This window comes from Vicugna pacos, chromosome 32, assembly GCF_048564905.1.
Source record: "Vicugna pacos chromosome 32, VicPac4, whole genome shotgun sequence".
In the NCBI taxonomy this organism is placed as follows: Eukaryota; Metazoa; Chordata; class Mammalia; order Artiodactyla; family Camelidae; genus Vicugna; species Vicugna pacos.
In genome coordinates, this window is record NC_133018.1 from 12,648,058 (window position 1) to 12,665,488 (window position 17,431).

Genomic DNA, 17,431 nt, shown 5'->3' on the forward strand with positions numbered 1-17,431 from the left:
GACTTTGGGCGACAATGATGCTTCAATGCAGGTTCATCAATTGTAACAAATGTACCACTCTGGTGGGGGATGTTGATGGTGGGGAAGACTGTGCACATGTTGGGGCAGGAAGCATATGGGAACTCTCTGTGCCTTCCTCTCAATTTTGCGGTGAACAAAATATGGCTCTAAAAATGTTTACTAATTTAAAAAAAATTTTAATTGTGATCTGTGGACATGTTGCTAGGGCTTCTCCCAGGACCTTGGAAGAGGTCTGTGCAGATGAGAGACCTTGAAGCTTAAGCATCATTAGCCTAATATGTTGAGAACAAGAATAACTGGGTCAAATAGCAAAGAGGTCTGGGAATCAACATGATGTTTAGTAAATATGCACCTTTGAGTGATGAAAGCAGAAATGTGCAGGCATCTCAGACCTGTGGGCACACAACAAGCATTGCCTAACAGTTAGTATGCTTGCACAGGGAATGGAGAAGCCCAGCTGTTTGTGAATCAATTAACCAGAGGATGGTAAAGAGAGTTTCTAGTGTCATCGCTAACATTTGTTGAATTTCTACTATGTATCAGACAGTGCTACATGCTTTATACATCCTTTAAAACCTTCATGGCAGCCCTTTTTTTATTATCAATTTAGAAAGGAAGAAACGAAGGCCCCAAGAAGTGAGTTACCAGAAGTCTTACTTACAGATACTCAGCGAATCTGGGATTTAAATGACAGTGCACCAGGCTCCACTAAGTCATGCTGCATTAATCCAGAACTTTGGGTGATATATTTGCCCTTCTCTCTTTTTTATTGTTTGGATAATGGTATAGTAGTACCTGTTTTAAAGTCATCCCTGAAGTTGTGCATATAAAAGTCAAAATGGGATCATGGAACAGAGAACACCTTTTAATTGTGAAATGCTATATCTGTTTGTCAGGATCCAGTCAGAAAACAGAAACCACTAAAGGTCTTTCAAACAGAGGGAGTTTAATAGAGGGAACTGATGACCTCAATGATGGAAGAGCTGAGAAGCCAGCAGGAAATGAGGAAGCAACCCAGAGGCTGGCAAGAACAAGGAACAGCAACTTCCCTTGGGCTGGAGGGATAACCAGAGAAGACAGCTTTGCCAGAGTCAGAAGCTGGGGCATCCTGTGGGTGCTAAAGCCCCAGGAGGGGCTGCCCATGGAGCTGAGATAAGAGAGGAAGGAGCTGTCCTAGCAGAGATGAAGCCAAGGAGAAGAGGCAGGAGATGCCCCAGAAGCAGGGGGTTGGGTGGAAATACCCTGGCTCCTCCCCTTCTGTCACTCTCCAGTTCTCCAACATTTTTCCAGTGGGCCAACTCTTTTCAGGAGGCTGGGAACCAGAGTTTCCTGTGATACACAGTACAGCACAGAAGGGGAAGAAGCAGCAGATTCGGGGACAAGCTTGCTGTTAACCACACAACCCACAGGGAAGATACTATTGTTACAGGAGAGAACTTCAGGGTCCTGATTAATAAGAAGAGGAGAGACAGACACAGGATTCCAAAATATCACTCAACTTTTCTTCCCCCACATGGCCAGAACACACAGGTGAGAAGAGAGTGAAAAGACTCAGGCAGGAGATCTTGTATTTTTGGATAGAATCTTGACTGTACAAAATCGATGGGGTGGAGGTGTAGATGAGAAAAAGGGAGGTGGATAGCTTAGACATTCTATTCTGCCTGAAACCAAGCTGCAAAAAAAGGCTAGCATGCCAAGGGTAGGGTTTATTTTCATCTTAAAATAGAAGCCTCAGGACTGATGAAGTGACCTGCCCCCCCCCCCCGCAAAGGGGCCTCTGGAGAGGAGGTGTGGAGAGCTCAGCCCTGGAGACCAGGAATGACACTGTCCTTCTGGCTCCTTTGATCCATCAGAAACTGACAGCTGTTCTGTCCAGCAGTCAGCCTGGCAGAGGCAGCTCTGGCTGCTCCTGCTTCAGGGTGTGTGGGAGGGAGCAAGCAGCTCCAGCCGAAAGCCACTATTCCCACTTCTCCCTTCATCAACACTCTGCCCTGGATTCTCCTTTGAGAGGCAAACACAGTTTCAGAGAAACAGTCTGAGTACCATGGCTCCACCAGGCCTAGTGTTGGCATATAGTTCCTGAATCCAGGACTGTCTGTCCCCATTGGCCTTGGGAGCCGCCAACATCTTATGCTGCAGCCATGTGGACCATGTTCAGCTCCTTGGAGTAGATGCCCGCTCTTCCCTGGGGCTGGAACACTCTACAACTCCTCCTTAGCAGGTTAGTGCTGACTCAGCTCTCAGTAAATGTCACTTCCCCATGTGAGTCCTCTCTGACCATCCTCCTAAAGGATCTGTGCTTCATCGCACCCTATACTTGTCCTTGTCATTACACTGTATTTTTATCACTCATGGAATTACCTAGATCCAGGGTCAGCAAACTAGAACCAATAGGCTGATTCAATCCACTGCCAGTTTGTTTGAATAAAGTTTTACTGGAATATAGACATGTTCATTCATTTACATATTGTCTATGGCGACTTTTACCTTACAGTGGCTGAGCGGAATAGTTGGAACAGAAACCCAGGGATCTTTCTAAATGTACGTCTAAAATTAAAATCTTAAATCCTCTTTGGGTCTTCCTATTGGCTTCAGGAGAGCATTCAAACTCCTTAGCATTGTATAATATACCCTGCTAGATCTGGTTTCTGCTCACTTTGCAAAGATGCAGATACTGAAGGTACAGGAGGTTGGAATGAAGGGAACTGATACTGTCACCTGACTGCACCATTCTGGGTACTGTGCTAGATGCTTTAGGCTTATACTCATCCTGGTGTGTCCCCTATAAATCCCTTGCTCATCTATCAATCCTAGATTGCTGGCTGATAATATTTTTTGTTATTCTTTGATACATTTTTCAGAAAATAGTGTCAAATGTTCCAATGAAGGTTCAAACTAATTTCTTTTTAATTGAGCATTTTTGTTTGTTTCTCAGTCAGCAGACTAGGCCAATCTTCCTATGACCCCTAAATTCTGGATATTTTATCTTTATGGTGTTTTAACTAGTAGCAGCTGACCATATCAATGAGTGAGGTTCCAGATCCCCAAAACTATGCCAAATCCTGTAGAATTAGGCTCAGTTGTATATGAGGAAAACCCCCAAATATTGGATTAAACCAACTAGAAATTCACTTCTCTGTCACATAATTTAGACTAGGAGCCACCAGTCCATGTTGACATGGCAGTTATATAATCAACAGGGACCCAAGCTGCTTTTCTTGCATTGTTCCTACTTTCTTGGCTTCTTGCCTCATAATCCAAGATGGCTGCTTGAGCTCCATCCCTCACATCTGCAGTCTAGCCATACAGAAGAAGGAAGGGAGGAAGAAGAGGCAATGGCTTTGTTCTGGCTGGTTTTTTTTTTTTAAGGATATTGAGTACACAACCTTACTACTCAAATCTTAACAATCAGAACCTACATGACCATTCATTGCTGCAAGGTAGGCTGGGAAGTAGAGTCTTTATTCCAGGCATCTGGTGCCCAGCTAAACATGGAATTTCTATTACTGAGGAAGAAATAATGGGCATGTCTAAGTACCACCAATCTCTGCCATAGAGTTCAGCTATTCCAGGATGTCACAGGTCTGACTATATTTACGCATTTTATACAAAAATAAATCAAGACCAAACTTAAAGATTACACAACACACAATTGGGTTATTTTGTTTACTCATTCATCCACTTGTTTAGTTATTCAACAAACATTTGTATAGCATCTATGCTAAGCCAGGCACTAGCATCAAGATATATGATACAAGAATTGAAAAGATCAAACTGTTCCCAAGCTTACTCCTGAGGTTATTTTAAGTGAAACAAGGGGTATCACTCAATCACAAGAGTCCACAAATGTGGACAAAGTAAGAATACAGACCAGCATCTCCATCAAATGGTGCTTTCTGCACCAAGTTCCCCAATCAAATGTGAAGTTCCGAACTCTTTGAGGGTCCCCAGGCTAAGCTGTCCAGAGCTCTTCTCGCCAAGTAAACTTCAGAGTCGCCTGCTTGGCCCCCTTCCCCAGCCACGTCCAAGGACAGAATCCAGCCGGGGGCTTCAAACAGGCAGAGATATTTATGCCACATCCAGAAGACCAAACCTAAGAGACAGAGCTGATGCCACTTGAAAGGAATCGGGGTGGAATCTCCGGAGATTAAGAAAGTGACAGTGACCAAGATGCAAAGGGGAAAGGGGTGAGAAAAAGTAGAGATTAAAGCAGCCGGGCCATCCGTTATTTTGATTTGTGCCTTTTTCTATTTCAAAGGGAATTAAGGGAGATGAATTAAGACTTCATTAGATCCCGACAACTTCAGGAGTATTAATCCGTCTTCCATTTGCTATAAGACTCCCCAATCTCTGCAGGGTCAGGGTGAAGGAAAGAGAAAGCTATTGATATGTTGCTGTCTCCCTGCCCCGTGCCCCCTGCCTCTCGCCTCTGGTCACTTTCCCTTTCATGCCTTTGTTTGACATATAGGAAAGAATCATGAGGTGTTGAGTATCATTAACTTCCAAACACCTATGAAATCAGTAGGAAAGTGCAAACACTGTGGACCCCAGCTGTCTCTGCCAATGATCTGTCCTAAAGTCCTCCCCTTTGGAGATGAAAAGAAAGAGCTTAGCAGGCAGACAATCTCAGGGAGAGAGGAATGAATGAACAGGAGGGGGACATGCAGGATAAATGAAAATAGGATTGACTTCTTACCTCGATCCGGCTCACACATGGTTCTGAGCATTTAATAAACAGGTTGACACTCTGAGTTCCCCTCATTAGGAGAACGTGGAGACCTGGACTATCGTAAATCAGAAGGGCAGGTTATCAAAGCTTGTGATCTTTAACTGTGTCAGGGCGCCCTCCTGTCTGCTCATGGAGGCAACAGCCCGCAAGCTGCAAAGAATTAGCCACTGCACCGTGATTTAAGACACACGCACCCCTGGAGGAGGTGGGAAGCTGGGCCAGGCAGGGAAAGGGTGCCTAGGTACCCAGCCCAAGGACAGCTGTCTCTGGGATGCGTGGCACTTGAGGGGTAAGGGTGAGGTATGATCCTATGATGGACCAAGTAACAGACCTATGTGTTTGGTGAAACTGGGAGCCAGCACTGGAAACTTTTTTAGGGTGGTTTTCCAGCCTACCTTCACATCAAAATCTAATGCAAAACTCTTCAGTAAAACACATCTACCCCAGGACTCAAAAACTGCATCCAAGAGAATGAATGAATACACCCACAAAAAAATTTCAGCAAATAAATGTTCACAGCTGCTTTATTCATAATTACTCCAAACTGAAACTGACCCAAATATCCTTCAACAGGAGAATGGGCTGACATACTGTGGTACATCCATAAAACGGAATACTATTCAGTCATTAAAAGAAACAAAATTCCGGTACCTGCAGCAACATGAATGAATCTCATAGATCTAGTATTGTGTGAAAGAAGCCAGACACAGGAGAGAACACACTGCATGAGTTCATTTATACGAAGTTCAAAGACAAGCAAGACTAATCTATGGCAATAAAAGTGAGAACAGTAGCAGGATACAGGGACATGATTTGGGGCATAAGGGAACTTTCTGGGGAGATGGAAAAGTTCTGTATCTTAAGCTGGAGAATGGTTATAAGGGCAGATCCATTTACAAAAACTCATCAACCAGTACAGTTAAGAGCTGCATATTTTAGTACGTGTAAATTACATCCCAGTAACGTACCACAAAACCAAACACATACAAGAATAAATGTAGATTTTAGGACCTTTGTACATGCTTTGCCTGGAGTTCCCTTTGTCTGGAGTATTTCCCCTCCCAGTATTTCCAAGGCTGGCCCCACCATATCATTCAAATCTTAGCATAACCGTCACCTCTTCAGAGAGCTCAACCATTCTCTGTCGTATGTTTTTGTTGTTTGTTCTCATCTTGCTAATCACACTCAGAAATCATCTTGTGTATCTATTTGTTTATTCTCTGCCTCTTCCTCCAGTCCCACCTAGACTGTAAGCTCCTACAGAGAAGGGTCTTATCCAGCCTCAGAGCTGCCTTATCAGAGAACATCAGTGCCCTTCCTCACCTCTGGCCTCTGAGTTTTGGCCAATGGGAAACCCTAGCAGGAGACTGAAAGAAAAGGGGAGTGGGAGACTAGGGTGTCATCTCCATCTCATGAGGTTGCTACAAGGTGGCTGCATCTCTGCATCAGTGGTTCTCAACTGTGGGGAATGGTGCCCCCAGGGGACATTCAGGAATACCTGGATAGCACTGCTAGCAGCCAGTGGGTAGAGGCCAGGAATGATGCTAAATACCCTAGAATGCACAGAACAGACCCCCCACAACAAAGAATTATCCAGCTCCAAATAGTAATAGTATCAAGGTTGAGAAAACCTGTTCTAGATGAAGGTGACAGCTCATCAAAGGAGGACCTCTCTCCATCCTGATACAGGTCTGCTAGTTCCTGGGTCTAGGGGTTATAAAAGCTCCAGGTCTGCACTGTCCTTTATGCCTCCTCTCTATCCCACCCACATCCCTGGCTTAGTGCCTTTATGAAGCTCCTCAAATTATCCTATTCTGTAGCCTATGGGCTATTCTCTCTCCCAAGGACACCCTGACAGATACTCCGTTTCATCTCCAGCAGCTAAGCATCCAGTAAACATCAGTAAGTGTCTGCTAAATTAATGAACTAATAACGAGAGGCTCTCCCCAGGAGATAAGGAGTTAGAAGTCCAAGATAAATCTTGAAACTTATAATCTCTCAAAGATTGTCCAGGTGAGTCTAGAACAATACCCTCATGCATTAATGGGGAAGCTGAGGCCCTGGGAAGAGGAAACTACTTTTTTCAGGGTCACTCTGTTTTGAGAAGTACTCTGGGGTCCAGAAAGTATCCACTGTTGACATTGATTGTTCGTTATCATTATCCTTTGTACTTTTCCTTGAATTATTTTCCCCATAAAACTGTCAATTCCTTTGGACATAATGCAAATTCTGAAGTCCAGACCTCCTGGCTATCTAAGAGGAATACTTAATCTCTCAGACTTGAATTCATGTGCACAGGCTCGGAATGTCCAGGGCTGGAGGGGCAGATCCACACATGGAGGGGAAAAACCCTGAGGACAGGTATTTCTGGCTCAGCCCCAGGTTCTGCCACATCCAAGCTCCTTGACCTGCTAAAATTCAGTTCCCTTGTCTGGAAATTGGAGATGACAGAGCTTACCACTCAGGTTTGTGCTAAGGCCCCCATGAGACAATAAATATACAGTGTGTGGCCAAGTGCTGGGTACAGAGTAGGATTTCAGAAGGTGTTGGTTTTGGCTGAGGGGCTGCCCTCCAGTCCAGTTCCCTGCATATGGTGTCCTAGAACCGAATCCTCAGAGTTCCCAATGTGACTGAGCAGAGAGAACTCAAATCTAAAAAAAACAGAAGATATTCAACCCTCCATATTCTTGGCTAAAATACGGGCTATGGAGAAGCCGGTCTCCAGCCATAAGGTCCAGACTGTAGGTTTAAACTGCTTATCATAGGTTTAAACTTGCCAGTGGGGAAAAAAGTCCGTATTCCTTTGTGAGCTTAAGAGAATAGGTTTCCTCTAGATGTTCTCCAAAGAGTGGACTGGGGATCACCCATCCTTCACACCCAGGTGAGAGTCTTTAACACTGGGGAACATTCAGATTTTCCACTTAGAGAGAATTGGGATGGGGGGAGGGGTGGAGAAAATAGATGACTACTTCTGCACCTCCATAACTTGGGGGCACTCTGGAGATCTGAACATTGATTAGTCTGAGAGAAACCCAAAAAGGTGTGCTTTTAGTCTAATTTAGGTCCAAGGAAGGTCCAAAGGGAGGGGACCATAAGGAAATACTCTCTTTAACGGAGACTTATATACCACGGCTCTTCTTCCGCAAACTGGAGAGGTATCAGGACCTCCCTCACATGATCGAGGTAAGAACTGACTAGCACATACAACCACAGTCGTTATATATATTTACCACCTACAACTGCGTGTGCTACCTTTCCCAGTGAATAGATTCTGTCGTTTGTACGTTGTCCCCAAGGAAAATCACTTTCACTTTTTCTTCAACTTAGTCAAGACTGTTTACGGTAGAAAAACTGAACAGTACATACAAAAGAATAATGAAGAAAGCATCCTGAAACTCCAGCATCCTAAGACAGCTACCATCAACATCTGGGGAATGCCCTTTCATGTATCCCTTGACACATTTTATGTTGCTTTTTTAAAATCCAACCTAGTGTCAGAATCAACTACAGAGTTGTGAATTTTAATCCAGCTCTACAGAACTTGAGATTTCATGGCTGGGTTAGTGACTGAACCTTTCTGGGCCTCGGCACCTTAATCTATCAAATGGAATCTTTGTTCCCCAGGGCGGTTGTAACAAATCTCCATCAACTGGGCGGCTTAAAAAAACCAGAAATCTATTCTCTTTCAGTTCTCTGGAGGACAGAAACTAAAGCAAGATGTCGGTAAGGGTGTTCCTTCTGGAGCCTCTGAAGGAGACTCTGTTCAACGTCTGTCTCCTAACTTCCGTGGCTGAGGCCAATCCTTGGCTTTCTTTGACACTTGACTCAAATCCTTGCCTCCATCTTTTTGTGGCCTTCAGTTCCATGTCCCTTCTTCTCTTCCTGGGAAAGGCATTTGTCATTAGATTCAAGGCCCTACCCAGATAATCCAAGATGATCTTATCTCCAGATCCCTAACTTAATTATATCTATAAAGATTCTTTTTCCAAAGATGTTCACATTCAGTTTCCAGGTGGACATATCTTTGGGGGGGGGGAGGGGCAGCAATCAACCCACTACAAATGGGTACAAGAAAGTTGCTTCCTAGTTGCTTTAACTGCGATAAACAAGTTAAATGGGATAACATGTATTTAGTTCTTGGCACATGATAAATGGTCAATAAATGCTGTGTAATAACCTTATCTGAGGGGCATTGTTTCTTCAAATCCTTTCTGGAGAAATGAAGTAAGATGTGAATAATTTTGAAGTTCAGATGGGTGCCAAAAATGTGGTTATCTTGAATTCTCTGTGAGATCTCTCTAGTGTTTTGAAGAGGACACTTTGATATATGTATGCTCTGATTTTTTTCCCTTTCTCTTCTCTCCAGCTTGCCTTCCTCCGGTCATAGCTCAGCAGGTTGGCCACTTGACTTGGAAAAAAGAAAGCTTCAGAATGCACAGATTCAATCCAATCAATTAGGTGAATTGCATTTTATTTAGAATGAAAAATCTACCATTCATTTCAACCAGCAGCTTTTCATGATTCTGTGACATTGAGGTTAAATAGAAATTCTCTACAGCTTCATTATTTTGAGGCATAGAGTTGCTCTGATTTTTTTTTAAATCTGATAAATGAAAATCAAAACTTATGAAAGCTCAATGACGAAGCAACATTCCCTGCACAAAAAGATCTGTCCTTGACCGAGAGATGCCCCTAGTCATTTCTGGCAACTTGATTTACAAGAAGTAGGTAATAATAGAGCAAGAAAAACAATAGAGTCAGAGTCTAGAGAAGTGTTTTGTCCTGGGCTCTGTTACCCCCAGGCTTGTGGCATCTGCCGGTAAAGGAGACTCTCGATTTTCCTACCATAAGATGAGTGAGGCTTCAAAGATATGACCACCCAGGTGTCTCCCAGCTCTGACTTCTAGAGCTCACCAGCCACAAATGCTAACATTCCTCTATTCATCCTTCTAAAAAGTTAACTTGAAACCCTTCCCTAGTGGCCAGGGAAGTGTTAGAGCTGAATTCAGCAAATTTTCTGCAGTCGAAACTCAAAATGGCATTTGTTGACTTGGAACCTTCCAGGGCTTTTGATCTAAGAACAGGACGTTCTGAAATGAATGAGCAAGACAGGAAATAAGCCAACCCACACAGGAAGCTGAGTAACAGTCTCAAGACAATACATTCAGGCTGGTCCCAAGCTTGTGTGTCCAGCAGCAGGATCCGAGGTGAAGCCCAAGAATGAAAATGCAAGAAGGACCTTTGGGAATAGGAGGAGATTTGGCTTTCCTCATGAAGGAGGAATAGCTTAGACAAGGACCACACTGTAAATTCTGGGTCCATCATGTCTTATACAGAATTGGTGCTTGGCAAGAACTCACTGACTCATTGGCTGTCAACTACTCAAGAGACAGGTTATCTTCTAGAGAAGGTTGACCATGGGGAGGAATTTCCATGAACTCAGGTGGTGGGAGAGAATATGAACAGAGAGGACTACATTATGGATCTGGCTGAGCAGTTGCTCTAGCTCTCTATGTCCTGTTAATCCACAATTTGCCTCTTACTTCTTCCTTTGTGGGACTCAGTTTCATCATGGTCATTGTCATTCTAATTATAATCAACATCGCTTTCTTCTTTTTCTTCTCCTTCTTCTCTGTCTTCTTCTCCTCCTCCTCCTTTTTCCTCCTCATCATAATCTTCATTGCCTTCATCTTCATCATCAGCATAGCTGCCTTTTTTCCCAGCATTTACTATACATCTGACACTAAGCTAAGTACTTTACTCTTACTTTCTCATAACCATCACAACAATCTTAAGGAGTCTGGCTTCCTCCCCAAAGCAGATACTGAGAGGAGGATTTGGGTGCAAAAAGTTTACTTGGGAGGTGATCCTAGGAAGCATGAGGAAGGAGGGAGAGACAGGGAAGACAGCAGAAATAAAAGATGCACTAATGGGCAGCTAGTGCTGAGGTTAACTGGGGTACCATTTAGCTGTGGACCTCCTGAGGGCCTGTGAGAGCACTTCAGAATTCTCCCACCACATCTCATTCCTCATTGGTTGAGGTTACTCCTGGGGGTGTCAACTCCCTGGTACTTCTGCTCTGCCCCATCCTGGGAAGTCAGAGAAAGCCCTTGAGCGGAGGGTCTGAACATCAGCAAGTTGGGAACTGCCCACCTAAGCTACAGGTGGCTTGGGAGGTGGCAGGGGGCAAGGAGATATAGGTGGACACCAACAGCATTTATGATACTATTATTATTCCAGACTTAGAGATGAGGAAATTTGAGGTTCAGAGAGGAAAAATAACCGATCCGGATCACATAGCTCCTAAGTGATGGGTGTGGGAGTTGAACCGGGGTCTACAGATGCCAGAGCCTGAGCTCCCCAGCCCCATCCACCAAAGTCAGGGTAGCACCAAACTGTCTTCACCCACAAATCACCATCTCTGCTTCTGGCTGATGAGATTTAGAATTGGGAAAGATGGGTTTCTACATTTTCCTCTGTCATTCTTCTCTAACATCTCTATGACAAGTCTCAGGGCAGAGAGGGAACAGTTTTGAAGACGAAGCTCCATCAGTCAGCTGAATATCCCTCTCACACACCCATCAATGACGTCTGAGGCTCTGAAACTTTAGGGAAGTCACATAAACACTTGGAGCCTCAGGTTCCTCATCTGGACAGCAGGGGGGGGGTGAACAATGACATGAGTACCCACTTCATAGGGGTTGTGGCCAAAATTCAACAAGATAACGCATAATACGAGTACAGCACAGCATCTGGCAAATCAGACGAGCTCGGTAACTTTGAGCTCATTGTTTCTATCATACATTATTAATTGTCTGTAATGGCTTGGCCCTCTGATCTCCTACCTGAAAGATGATGTTTCCAAAAGGAAAATCAGGACATTACCTGGGGCAGAATCTAACAAGATAAGAGGAGAGGGAAAATAAGGCAAATTCAAATTTACCCTCAATAACCTACCACATCTGGCAGCTACAATGGGCCACCGTGTATGTGTGTTTAATAGCAGCGGAAGATGATCAGAGGAGCCTGCAGATGTCTAGCCAGGCTCAGACTGGGACACGTCCCTGTAAGTTGCCTGGAACAAGGTTTGACTTACCATGGCCCTACTTCTTTCCTTGCACCACCCGGCCCCCCCACCCCACACAGTATGTTCTAAACCCAGCAGCAGCCAGAGTGGTCCTACTTAAATACATATAATATCATGCCTCTGTTCAAAATCATACGGTGATTTCTTTTTCTCTTCGAAAAAAGCTAAGACCTGATAGTGGCCACAAAAGCCCCCACTGCATAGTCTGAATATCCCCTCCTTTTACCTCTTGGCCTCCTCTCTGAGCACTCTCCCCTAGCTCCCTTCACTCCAGTCATATGAATCCCCTTGGTGGTACTGAGATCACAGCACATGCTCAGCAACTCACACTGGCTGGTCTCTCCTTCTGGAATGTTCTTCCTCCATGGCCACAGAGCTTCCTTCTTTGCTCCAAGTCTTTGTCAAATGTTACCTTCTCAACCAGGACTTCCCCAACTACATCATTTAGACTACAGCAATCTCACAGCCCCACCCCACTGCCAAGACCCAACTCTCCCTGCCCTACTCCAACATCTGTATCAGTGCCTGGCACACAGCCATCACTCAATAAATATTTGGGGGTGAATAATCCCTAAAAATAGTCCCTAGAGTGAATACCTCCAGATTCATCGGTTATCTCAAGGAATGTAAAATTCTTCAAACCAGAAGCAAAAGAAATAAACAGGCACTAGCCAGACAGTGAGAAAGATTCAGGCCCTTGTTTGGAAAGGAATCGTCTTTCACCGGAAAGAAAGAAAGATGTCCCTCCAGCAGCCCCACCCGGAACTCACACAATGTGTTCTAAGTTTAACACATCTTGTGCTCTCTCTGCTGAAACCCTTGGCTCCAGCCCATAATATCCCTGAATCCAGGAAACCATTATGACTGATCAGGGTCAAAGGTTGCTCCTATTGTAACCCACTTCCTCCATCAGAGTTTTAAATTTGGAAAACGTTCTTATTGCTATTGTGTGGAATGTCAGCTCTCAGATAACCTCAGAATTATTTTTATTTGTATACCATGACCCCCACCATCAAAAAAAAAATAAGAAAAAAATGCAGAGCATGAGGGGGTTTTCATCAGAAGATGATGTTAAGAGACAAGGAGTCAGATAAGAGCCAGCTGATATTTTCAGCCGTTAGCTGAATAAAAGGAAGGAGAGGCTGTCAGATTCCCAGAAGGCCCCCCAAACGAAATCCCATTTCTTTTTTAAGATGACTAGGATAGGAAAAAGATCACAACCCTAAAGGAAGAGCAATTTTAGGTGACTGCAAGCACTTAAAACTTTAAGGAGGTTGTTGTAGTAGCCTTGGATATTTCTGGGATGTTCTGTCCACCTTTTATATCAAGAAGAGTCATGGTAGTCTTACCCACAGATATGTCCTGCATCAGAGAAATCTCTGGAGTCGACTAGGGAGAGAAGAGGAGGCAAAGGGTAGTTGATGAGGCGTGCTGAATCTTGGAATTTTATACAGTAATTAAATGGCAACAGGAAGGTTGTTTGGGCCAAGAGTGTAGAACAGGTGGGCACACTGCCATCTTTAGGGAGAAAGCATACTAGAGGAAGGAGTGGGTGGAAGGTCTGTGGTGCCCTTACAAGGTCAAAAGAAGTTATTCTATCCAATTCTGCAAATATTCATGGAGCCCCTACTCTGCATAAAGCTTGGTGCTAGATGCTAGCAGTACAAAGAAAGAAGGCGCTAGAGTGTGATGCCACATGATTGGGCTTTGGCATGGGTTTAAATCCTTGCACTGCCATTTACTTGCTAGATCAGCCTGAGCAGTTTACTTAATCCCACTAAGACTTCGTTTCCCCACCTGTAAAATGACATTGAAATTAACAGTTACTCAGACACACATTATTATATGTAAAATAGATAAACAACAAGGACCTACTGGAGAGCACAGGGAACTATATTCCATTTCTTGTAATAACATATAATGGAAAAGAATCTGAAAAGAAAATATGTATGTATGTATATGTATAACTCAATCACTTTGCTGTACACCTGAAACTAACATTGTAAACCAACTATACTTCAATAAAAATGTTAAAAAAAGGTAATAGTTATCCAGATACACACTACCATATATAAAAGATAGATAAACAAGGACCTACTATATAGCACAAGGAACCATATCCAATATCTTCTAATAATCTATAATGGAAACGAATCTAAAAAAGTATACATATATATATATTTGACTTAGTTTTTTATATATATTTTATATTGTATTAATATACTATATTATCATATGCACATATATATCACTTTTATAACATGCATATATATATAACTGAATCGCTTTGCTGTACACCTGAAACTAACACAACATTGTAAATCAACTATACTTCAATAAAAAAACTTTATTAAAAAATATTGTTACATGCCTCATGGGGTTGTTGTGAGGATGCTATTTGGCAAAGTATCCAGCACATGGAAAATATTTAATGACAAATAATAGGATTATTAGAAGTCCGACAGGGTCCCTCCCCTTGCATTGTTCACAATCTAGCAGTACATACATCCTCACAATTAAAAGAGCAACCAGCATTTATTGTGTATTCCCTCTGTGCCGACTTCTATTCCACGTGCTTTGCAAATGCCATCTCACTGAATCCCACAGTAACCTGTGATAGACGTAAGGGCTATTCAATAGCCTGGTCCTCTTTCTGCCCTTAGGACGACTGTACTTCCCTCTGTCTCTTGTATTAGGGTTGGGCCGTGTCACTAATTCTGCCCATTTGGGAGTATGGGAGACAATTATGCCTGTCACTGCCTGGTTGGAGGATTTAATGGCCAGTCCATGACCCTGATGCACATGACCTTCCTTTGCCACCAGGAAAACTGCCACTCCAGTTGGTGGGGCCTTGGTCATCACATGCTTTGAGTTGTCAGTTGCCCAGATCACCATACTACTAATACAACCTTTAATGGCTCCTTTCCCTTCTTTCCTGACTTTCTCACTTCCCTATCAGTGCTTCCTGGAATCACGTCCTCCAGAAATCTTCTTGCCTCACATCCTAGTTGCTTTGGAGATTACCCACTCTGAAATAGCCATCTTAAACCACTGAGGTTAGCTCTTGCAAATCCCACTTAGAATTATCTAGAGATGAGCTAAATTCACTGTCAGGTCAACAAAGTGGGTGTTGATCTAACCCATTAATCCTGCTTATCCTGAAATATGTCCTGTTTTTGTAAACGTTCCCAGGTTACTCTTAGTCCAAAGGTGGAGATGATAGGCTAGAGGCCCCTGCTGGTGTGCAAAGAACACAAAGAAATTATAAGAAATAAATCTGTGTTGGTTTAAGCCATTGAGATATAGAGATTGATAATGACTATAGCAAAAGACTTAGCCTCTCCTGAATTTTATATAACCTTATAGGGTAAATGTTATTCTCATCCCCACTCGGTGGGCATAGACCTTGAGCACAAAGGTTAAGTGATCTGCCTGGCTCCTAGCTCTCACATCTAGCAAGTGTAGGGGGCAGGCTTCACACCCATTTCTTAGTCCAAAGGTCATGCTCAAAACCACTTTACCATATGGATAAAAGTATGTAAGTAAAGATACGTAAGTAAAGAATTATCAGTTACAGGAGGACTTTAAACAACATGAAGAATCTGTTGACAGTGTAGGTCACTACTCAAAGAAAAACACACCTTCTCCTGAGAATGGCAAACAGGATACAAAAACATTCTGTTGCCTAGAATAGGCTGACACCTCTGCTGTCGATAAAATGACCAAGTGTAGCATCCAGAACTGAAAGGACACTCAATACACATTAACTGATGAATAGCAGGATGGGCAGGATTTCATCTGTAGCATCTCTTCCAAGAAAAAAGTGGGCATCTCTGAAGAGCAACCAGTCCCATTTCCTGGACCAGACAATTGTTACATGATTATTATAGAAGAGATGTGATGTGCTAGGTAACACTGGGCCACAGAAAGAGAAGAGAAAATAAGTAAGTCATAGAGAGAGCTGGGAATCTAGTGGCAAGGGGCAGAGTATCTTCTTTTTCATACATAAAACAGGCAGATCTTTATATATTTTGGGAACCCTGAACCAAAAGGAAAACTCGGGCAGGCAGCAGAATCTCTACCTGGCATCCTTTACCTTGAGATACTCGTCTGTAGGCTCATGGAAGACTACAGCAGATGCTGCTCATGCCTGGCCCCTGTCCCCCCACCACTCAAGGCTTCCATGTTTGCCAAAGACCTCTTCCTGCAAGCCAGGGTCAGGCCAGGGTGAGGAGAATGAGGCTGACACTGCACTCCCAGACCGAGCACCTCCCTAAATTTTGTAGCCTCAGCACCTCACCCACCGTACACTAGTCCCGGAGGTGCAAGCAACTGCATCCTCCAGCCTGGGGCTTTCTCTTCCTGAAGGAGCATGTCCAGCCTCGTGCCGGGCAGGCCAGCAGCGCCAGGCAGTGGAAGAGCTCGTCAGTAACCCTCAACCAAGGACAACTGTAAGACAGAGGATGAATGTTCCGGCTTCCCTGCTTCTCAGGTGGGACAGCTCTGAAGTATGCTTACACTGCCTTTCAGAAGTCCCAAGTGTAGGGCTGCCATATTGACCAAATAAAAATATAGCAAGCAAGCTCAGTTAACTTTGAATTTCAGAAAAACATTGCCAAATAGCATAGGTATGTCCCATGTACTATGTGGGATATACTTACATTTAAAAATTACTTGTTTTAAAAAATTACTTGTTTATTTGAAATTCAAATTTAACTGGGTGTCTTTCATTTTATCTGGCAACCCTACCTCATGGTTGCAACTTGCTTATAAATACCCTCTTTTCACTTCCCGATTTCTCTACGTGTGCTTCTTGGAATCAGTTCTCAATTATACCATCTGTCTGCTAATCCTAGTTAACTCTGGAAAAACTCAACCTATGATGGAGACTTCAAGCCACTAAGGGTACAGGCATGGCAGTTTCTCCATCAAATGCCCTCTGCAGTTTATCTGGGCAAGAGCTAAATGCATCACAGATCACCCAAGTGGGTGTTGTTCTAACTCATCCTTTCAACCAATGTTGAGATTCTTCTGCTCTCTGGAACCAGTCTTACTAGCGGGCCTCAGGATGTAGAAAATGTTGCGATGACTTGTCAGGCTTCTTCTCCATTACTGGTCCCCAAACTCATCGTTCTGAGAATAATTCATTTCACAGGAGGAGACACTAGTGGATGGAAGTGTGCACAGAAGATCTGCTCTCAGCTTTCACTGTAAACGGAGCCCAAGCTGTGTAATAAAAGGTTGCACTAGAATTCCATCCCAGTCTCTGCATGACGTTTCGTGAAGGCCAAGAACACAGGCTCTGGGCAGTGAGACTGAGTATAAGGTTTTGTGTGCCACTTCCTGGCTATGTGACCTGAGCAGGGGGCTTCACTGGGTGGAGCCTCAGTTTCCTCATCTGTCAAACAAGGATAATAACACTTGCCTCACAGGACCGTTAGGAGCATCCAGTGACATGATGTAGACAAGATCACTGTGATTATCATGCTGCCCTCTTGTTGAGTTTGTTTCACACAACCCTAGGCTGTCACAGTGTAAAGGTTCTGCTTGCAAGGCAGACATTGGAGGGATGCCCATGGAGCGATGCCCATAAC